Source organism: Leucoraja erinacea, unplaced genomic scaffold (genome assembly GCF_028641065.1).
Source record: "Leucoraja erinacea ecotype New England unplaced genomic scaffold, Leri_hhj_1 Leri_194S, whole genome shotgun sequence".
Classification (NCBI taxonomy): domain Eukaryota; kingdom Metazoa; phylum Chordata; class Chondrichthyes; order Rajiformes; family Rajidae; genus Leucoraja; species Leucoraja erinaceus.
Genome location: NW_026576095.1, coordinates 52,501 through 61,385, shown reverse-complemented (window position 1 = coordinate 61,385; position 8,885 = coordinate 52,501). Strand labels below are relative to the sequence as shown.

The 8,885-nt window shown below is 47.9% G+C and overlaps 1 protein-coding gene across 1 annotated transcript in view; it reads left to right on the top strand.

The window, feature by feature from the left end:
* Positions 1-8,835: 8,835 nt before the first annotated feature.
* The window catches only part of LOC129716249 (complement factor B-like), a gene marked incomplete at its 3' end in the record, with an annotated part of 34,553 nt that continues 34,503 nt past the window's right edge, over positions 8,836-8,885 (top strand). The window contains exon 1 of the mRNA XM_055666122.1: positions 8,836-8,885. This exon is cut by the window's right edge and continues 111 nt beyond it.

Sequence of the window (8,885 nt, the reverse complement as noted above, 5' to 3'; positions counted from 1 at the left end):
GTTCTCTGGATTCTTTCAAGAGAGAGCTAGATAGGGCTCTTAAAGATAGCGGAGTCAGGGGATATGGGGAGAAGGCAGGAACGGGGTACTGATTGGGGATGATCAGCCATGATCACAGTGAATGGCGGTGCTGGCTCAAAGGGCCGAATGGCCTCCTCCAGCACCTGTTGTCTATTGTCTCGCCTCAGAATGCTAACCCCCCCCCTCCAATCAAACAGTGTGCCTATCCTCACCGTCTGCCCCAACCCCCCCCTCCCCACTCCCCTCCCAGTCCCTCTGCTTGGCTTTAAGGGGGAACGGGATTCACATCTTGGTGTATTCTATATTTTTATTCTTCCAGAAGAAAAAATAATAATAATTTGTGATTTTAAAAGAAAAAAATATCGGATTTGTCATTATTTCGTTTCACATCCAGGCCCTTCGGCCCATGCGCCCATGCGCCCCATCTACACTAGTTTGTCCCATGTCTCCCCGATGCTTCCCCGCCCACAGTGGGAAGGAATGAACTGCAGACGCCGGTTTAAACCTGAAGGCAGACACAAAGTGCTGGAGTAACTCAGCAGGACAGACAGCGTCTCTGGAGAGATGGAATGGGCGACGTTTCGGGTCGAGTCGCTGTCTCAGTCTGATGAAGTGAAAGGATAGAATAGCAAAGAACGAGAAAAAGTCCCCTAAGTTACCAAAGCAGTGCAGCAGAGAGAAAGAGGAATAAGAAAAGATGGAGATATACCTTGCCCCCCCCTCCCCCTCTCACCCAACGTAGCATCGGATTTAAATTTTAATTTGTGTTGCACCATACTATTGTTGTAAAAATTCGGTAAAGGGTGGCCATGTCCGGAAATTGATCTGGTTTTTCCGCCAAGACTAGCCTAATATTTTCCAAATGTAGTGTCTCGGACATATCTGTAATCCGCATCTTCACTGTGGGGACTGTTGTCTGTTTCCAAAATTTAAGAGGAATCTTCTTTGACCCACGTTATTTAGTAATTTGTACCAGTCATTTAGGGATGTTATATGAATTTTTTTTAAATAAGTTTATGTGTGTTTTCTCTCTCACCTTCAAGGTCAGGTCTTCTGTTTGCCTTTATTTGCTTCAGTTTTATTTAGTGTTATTTATCACATTGTGGTTGTAGCTTTTGTTTTTATGTAGAAGGGTAATAGAGAAGGGCTCCAGACCGTGAGCTCACTGTCTGAATGATACAGACTTCCTGACTGAAAATCACACCCTTCTGATCGATTATTTTAGGATATCCTTCAACTTAAGCTTTAGATTAATTGTTTTAGGATATAGGGCTCTGGTGAGACCACATCTGGAGTATTGTGTACAGTTTTGGTCTCCTAATTTGAGGAAGGACATCCTTGTGATTGAGGCAGTGCAGCATAGGTTCACGAGATTGATCCCTGGGATGGCGGGACTGTCATATGAGGAAAGATTGAAAAGACTGGGCTTGTATTCACTGGAGTTTAGAAGGATGAGGGGGAAGGGGGAGTCCTATAGAAACATATAAAATTATAAAAGGACAGGACAAGCTAGATGCAGGAAAAAATGTTCCCAATGTTGGGCGAGTCCAGAACCAGGGGCCACAGTCTTAGAATAAAGGGGAGGTCATTTAGGACTGAGGTGAGAAAAATCTTTTCCACCCAGAGAGTTGTGAATTTGTGGAATTCCCTGTCACAGAGGGCAGTGGAGGCCAAGTCACTGGATGGATTTAAGAGAGAGTTAGATAGAGCTCTAGGGGCTAGTGGAATCAAGGGATATGGGGAGAAGGCAGGAACGGGGTACTGATTGGGGACGATCACATTGAATGGCGGTGCAGGCTCGAAGGGCCGAATGGCCTCCTCCTGCACCTATTTTCTATGTTTCTACATTTCTAAGCCTTTCTAGAAAACATGCTATTTTTTGCTTTGCCCATTTTCAAAATATGGAATTTCAAATTTGCCGTTTGAGTGGTACAAGGTGACTACAGAGCTCATAATTTCTTTTTTTTTACACACTGTGACTTTCTACATTTCCACTTTTGGGTATATACGTGGCAATTATGGCTCATGGAGTTTTCTCCCACACTAGTAGTTGTATTCGCAACAACATTTAAATACGTAACATTTTTGATCTTTCCCAAACACTTAAAAAAAATGCCTGAAGAATGGACCCGACCCGAAACGTCGCCTAGCCATTCCCTCCATAGATAGACACAAAATGCTGGAGTAACTCAGCGGGTCAGGCAGCAACATCTCTGGAGAGAAGGAATAGGTGACGTTTTGGGTCGAGACCCTTCTTCGGGACCCTCTACAGATCCAGCCGGACCTGCTGAGTTCTCCAGCACTTTATACTTTGCTCTTAAAATAAATTGGTGGCACGATGAAGAAACAACACGATAGACCACTCTGTTAGTACAGGTTTTGCTGTACACTTCATACTAGGCAGTGGGGCTAGTGCTATAGACCTGTGGGCAGTGGAGCAGGTGTTATAGACCAGTGGGCAGGTGCTATAGACCAGTGGGCAGTGGGCAGGTGCTATAGACCAGTGGGCAGGTGCTATAGACCAGTGGGCAGGTGCTATAGACCTGTGGGCAATGGGCAGGTGCTAGAGACCCGTGGGCAGTGGGCAGGTGCTATAGACCAGTGGGCAGTGGGCAGGTGCTATAGACCAGTGGGCAGGTGCTATAGACCAGTGGGCAGTGGGCAGGTGCTACAGACCAGTGGGCAGTGGGCAGGTGCTATAGACCAGTGGGCAGGTGCTATAGACCAGTGGGCAGTGGGCAGGTGCTATAGACCAGTGGGCAGGTGCTATAGACCAGTGGGCAGGTGCTATAGACCTACACAGGAAGGTAGACACTCCCGCCCCCACGAGTCTCGGGCAGATGGGGCTCGTGAGCTTGGGAAGGCGGTCCATCTAGGAGAGGGAAAACTCTGATTTTAAAACCTCCACTGCCTTGTGGCCATTATCCAGTCATGGAAAAGGCTCCAGTAGTAAACCTCAAGAAAATCCGGAGTCGGAGCCCCCTAAGACAGTTCGTGGTTGTCTCCAACCTCGCTCTGGCAGCTCCTGCCACGGCGCTGGTGCCAACTATAACGGCACTTTGGATAGATCAGCGACGTGGAGAGGAGGGGCATGCTGCATAGGCAACAGCCTGTCTGTCCTCAATATGACATCGCACAGGCTTGCATCCGACCAGGAAACATCACCCATGGTCAGTCATGGCCGAGAGGTCCCTACTATTATACTGTAGAACACATCATAATACACCCTGAGTGAATTAATGGGGATAGATTATTATTTTTTAATCTGTTGCCTGGAATTAATCGATAGACACCCTATGTACCTTATATCAGATTTAAATCAGAATTCCCTTCCCCCCCCCCCATTTGTCATTTTTTTGTGCCCGATCAGTTGGCGGCCAATCAACTGGTCTCTCTAAGGGAGTTGCGTCCAATCACCGGCCTGCTTCCCTTAAAATTCTTGTCCAATCAACAAATTGGTCTGCTCCCGTCCAATCAGACGCAGTCTCCGAGGGGCGCTGTGACCAATCACCGACCAACTTCCCTTACTGACATACCTATCTTTATTTGACTGAGTTATGTAATCAACATACCCAGTGCATATAGGCTCAAAATGGCCCTGAAATTTACCATATTACAAAAAAAATTCTCAAGTCAAGTCAAGTTTATTCGTCACACACACATACGAGATGCGCAGTGAAATGAAAAGTTGCCATGCTCACGGACTGTGCATAAAAGTTGCAAAACAGGATGGAACAAAATCAGAATTAGATATTTGTGGGAGGAAAAAATTTAAAAGAGACACCACACAACAGCAAGTTAGTCCCTGGTGAGATCAGTTTACAGTCCTGACGTCCCATGGGAAGAAACTCCATCTCCATATAACAATTACAGCACGGAAACAGGCCATCTTGGTGAGACCGCACCTGGAGTATGGCGTACAGTTTTGGTCTCCAAATCTGAGGAAGGACATTCTTGCCATAGAGGGAGTACAGAGAAGGTTCACCAGACTGATTCCTGGGATGGCAGGACCTTCATATGAAGAAAGACTGGATAGACCCGGTTTGTACTCGCTAGAATTTAGAAGATTGAGGGGGGATCTTATAGAAACTTACAAAATTCATAAGGGGTTGGACAGGCTAGATGCAGGAAGATTGTTCCCGATGTTGGGGAAGTCCAGAACAAGGGGTCACACAGTTTAAGGATGAGGGGGAAATCTTTTAGGACCGAGATGTGGAAAACATTTTTCGCACAGAGAGTGGTGAATCTGTGGAATTCTCTGCCGCAGAAGGTAGTTGAGGCCAGTTCATTGGCTATATTTAAGAGGGAGTTAGATGTGGCCTTTGTGGCTAAAGGGGTCAGAGGGTATGGAGAGAAGGCAGGTACGGGATACTGAGTTGGATGATCAGCCATGATCATATTGAATGGCGGTGCAGGCTCTTAGGGCCAAATGACCTACTCCTGCACCTACTGTCAATGTTTCTATGTTTCTAGTCCGTGCCGAACACGTATTCTCCCCTAGTCCCATCTACCTGCACTCAGACCATAACCCTCCATTCCTTTCCTCGTCCATATACCTATCCAATTTATTTTTAAATGATAAAATCGAACCTGCCTCCACCACTTCCACTGGAAGCTCATTCTACACAGCCACCACTCTCTGAGTAAAGAAGTTCCCCCTCATGTTACCCCTAAACTTCTGTCCCTTAATTCTGAAGTCATGTCCCCTTGTTTGAATCTTCCATATTTTCAAAGGGAAAAGCTTGTCCACATCAACTCTGTCTATCCCTCTCATCATTTTAAAGACCTCTATCAAGTACCCCCTTAACCTTCTGCGCTCCAAAGAATAAAGACCTAACTTGTTCAACCTTTCTCTGTAACTTAGGTGCTGAAACCCAGGCAACATTCTAGTAAATCTCCTCTGTACTCTCTCTATTTTGTTGACATCTTTCCTATAATTAGGCGACCAAAATTGTACACCATACTCCAGATTTGGTCTCACCAATGCCTTGTACAATTTTAACATTACATCCCAACTTCTATACTCAATGCTCTGATTTATAAAGGCCAGCACACCAAAAGCTTTCTTTACCACCCTATCGACATCCGCTCTGTTTTCACAGCATGACAGTCGAGGCGTTTGCCTGACAGTAGCAGCTGTAACAGTCCGTTGCTGGGGGGGTAGAGGTCCCCCATAATGTTGCTGGCTCTGGATCTGCGCCTCCTGGTGTATAGGTCCTGCAGGGGGGTGAGTGTAGTTCCCATAGTGCGTTCGGCCGAACGCACTACTCTCTGCAGAGCCTTCTTGTCCTGGGCAGAGCTGTTCCCAAACCAGATTGTGATGTTGCCGGACAAGATGCTTTCTACAGCCCCAGAGTTAGAAGCACTGGGGGATCCTCAGACAGACTCTGAATTTCCTCAGCTGCCTGAGGTGGTAAAAGCACTGCCTTGCCTTACTCAACAGTGCGGCAGTGTGTGATGGGGGGGCTTATAACATCTACCCCCCCTACCCCCCCCCCCCCCCCCCCCCCCACCCCATCCCCTCCTCCCCAACCTCAGCCTCACGGACCTTAGCGTACCCCTATTTCCTAAAACCCATTTCCATCACTGGCTGCAGCCAGTCAATAGATAATAGACAATAGGTGCAGGAGTAGGCCATTCGGCCCTTCGAGCCAGCACCGCCATTCAACGTAATCATGGCTGTAAATCCCCAATCAGTACCCCGTTCCTGCCTTCTCCCCAAATCCCCTGACTCCGCTATCTTTAAGAGCCCTATCTAGCTCTCTCTTGAAAGTATCCAGAGAACCGGCCTCCACCGCCCTCTGAGGCAGAGAATTCCATAGACTCACCACTCTCTGTGAGAAAAAGTGTTTCCTCGTTTCATTTCTAAATGGCTTACCCCTTATTCTTATTAAGTCCTGGGGCAGGTGAGCTGACCTGGGCGCTACAACGAGTCCCGGGGCAGGTGAGATGACTTGGGAACTACAGCGAGTCCCGGGGGTGCGAGACTCGAGGAGCTGGTGGCCTCCAACTGGCCTCGACCTTGACGACCTAAGAGCTAAATCTAACTCAAATGTGGACAATGGAATGGCAACGTTTTGGGTCGGGACTGTCATATGTTGAAAAAGATGTCGAAAAAACACGGGCTGCGGGCGAGACTGCCTCTGGGGGTGTCAGCCGATGGAATTGGCCCTCAAGTTCCCATTACATCTGCCCACCCCCACGATGTACTTTGGATCATCCACAGACTCTGGGGGTCATAAGCCCAAGTACAAAAACATGATGCGAATCTACAAATGATTATCTGGGGGTTAATATTAAATGAGAATTGGCAGCGGCCGCAGTTATTAGGCAACTCACAGCCGGGAAAAATCTTGAAAGCTTCCTGTAAATCCAGTTATTGATCGTGGAGTCAGGGTGCAGGTGGAAGGGCGGACGATCACCTCCCGGAGGGTTCAACTGATGTTGATGGAACCAAACAAACACGTCGTTTCTTTAGGAATTGAATTTGAGGAAGGACATTCTTGCTATTGAGGGAGTGCAGCGTAGGTTCACCAGGTTAATTCCCGGGATGGCGGGACTGTCATCAGCTGAGAGAATGGAGCGACTGGGCTTGTACACTCTGGAGTTTATAAGGATGAGAGGGCATCTTATTGAAACATATAAGATTGTTAAGGGTTTAAGAAGGAACTGCAGATGCTGGAAAATCAAAGGTAGACAAAATTCTGGAGAAACTCAGCGGGTGCAGCAGCATCTATGGAGTGAAGGAAATAGGCAACGTTTCGGGCCGAAACCCTTCTTCAGCTGATTATTAAGGGGCTGGACACACGAGAGGCAGGAAACATGTTCCCGATGTTGGGGGAGTCCAGAACCAGGGTCCCACACAGTTTAAGAATAAGGAGTAATCAATTTAGAACGGAGATGAGGAAACAGTTTTTCTCACAGAGAGTTGTGAGTCTGTGGAATTATCTGCCTCTGAGGGCGGTGGAGGCTGTTTCTATGGATGCTTTCAAGAGAGAGAGCTAGATAGGGCTCTTAAAGATAGCGGAGTCAGGGGATATGGGGAGAAGGCAGGAACGGGGTACTGATTGGGGATGATCAGCCATGATCACGGTGAATGGCGGTGCTGGCTCGAAGGGCCGAATGGCCTGCTCCTGCACCTGTTGTCTGTTGGATTCCTTGGGTTATGGGGAGAAGGCAGGAGAATGGGGTTAGGAGGGAGAGATAGATCAGCGGTGACTGAATGGCGGAGTAGACCTGATGGGCTGAATGGCCCTTTGAGCGAGTACCCCAAAAGGGTGTCAGATGAGGGGGGGGGGGTGATATTGGGGAGGGTATTGGTGGAATGGAATGGGGGGAGGGGAAAGAGAGGGGAGGTAAAAGCGAAGCCTAGTCTTTTCAATCTTTCCTCATATAACAGTCGCACTATCCCAGGGATCAATCTCGTGTCTGCTCTGCCTCAATCACAAGGATGTCCTTCCTCAAATTAGGAGACCAAAACATAGAAACATAGAAACGTAGACAATAGGTGCAGGAGTAGGCCATTTGGTCCTTCGAGCCTGCACCATTCGCCATTCAATATGATCATGGCTGATCATCCAACTCAGTATCCTGTACCTGCCTTCTCTCCCATACCCCCTGATCCCTTTAGCCACAAGGGCCACATCTAACTCCCTCTTAAATATAGCCAATGAACTGTGGCCTCAACTACCTTCTGTGGCAGAGAATTCCAGAGATTCACCACTCTCTGTGTGTGAAAAAAAATGTTTTCCTCATCTCGGTCCTAAAAGATTTCCCTCTTATCCTTAAGCTGTGACCCCTTGTTCTGGACTTCCCCAACATCAGGAACAATCTTCCTGCATCTAGCCTGTCCAACCCCTTAAGAATTTTGTTCAAGAAGCAACTGCAGATGCTGGAAGATCGAAGGTACACAAAATTGCTGGAGAAACTCAGCGAGTGCAGCAGCATCTATGGAGCGAAGGAAATAGGCAACGTTTCGGGCCAAAACCCTTCTTCAGACTGATGGGGGGGTGTGGGGGGGGGGAGAAGGAAGTAAAAGGGGAGGAGGAGGAGCCCGAGGGCGGGCGGATAGGAGGGTGGGAGGAGACAGCTAGAGGGTTAAGGAAGGGGAGGAGACAGCAAGGGCGAGCAAAATTGGGAGAATTCAATGTTAATGCCATCCGGACGCAAGGTCCCCAGGTGGAATATGAGGTGCTGTTCCTCCAATCTTAAGAATTTTGTAAGTTTCTATAAGATCCCCCCTCAATCTTCTAAATTCTAGCGAGTACAAACTGAGTCTATCCAGTCTTTCTTCATATGAAAGTCCTGCCATCCCAGGAATCAGTGTGGTGAACCTTCTCTGTACTCCCTCTACGGCAATAATGTCTTTCCTCAGATTAGGAGACCAAAACTGTACGCAATACTCCAGGTGTGGTCTCACCAAGACCCTGTACAACTGCAGTAGAACCTCCCTGCTCCTATACTCAAATCTTTTTGCTGTGAATGCTAACATACCATTCACCTTCGTCACTGCCTGCTGCACCTGCATGCCTACTTTTAATGACTGGTGTACCATGACACCCAGGTCTTGCTGTACGCAATACTCCAGATGTGGTCTCACCAGAGCCCTGTACAACTGCAGAAGAACCTTTTTACTCCTATACTGAAATCCTCTTGTTATGAACCATAGTTATGGTTCCCTGGGTACGTTACAGTGGGGTGGTGGGGAGGGGGGGTTTAGAGAAATCGACCTGCTTCTGTTCCTCTTGTTGACAGGGCAGTTAATGAGTGGCTAAAATGTACACAGCCCCCATGCCCGGTGTTCTGGCTCTTGTCCGCACCGCAATCACAGTCCGAGTTGTCCTCGAGACACATGCTCACTCACA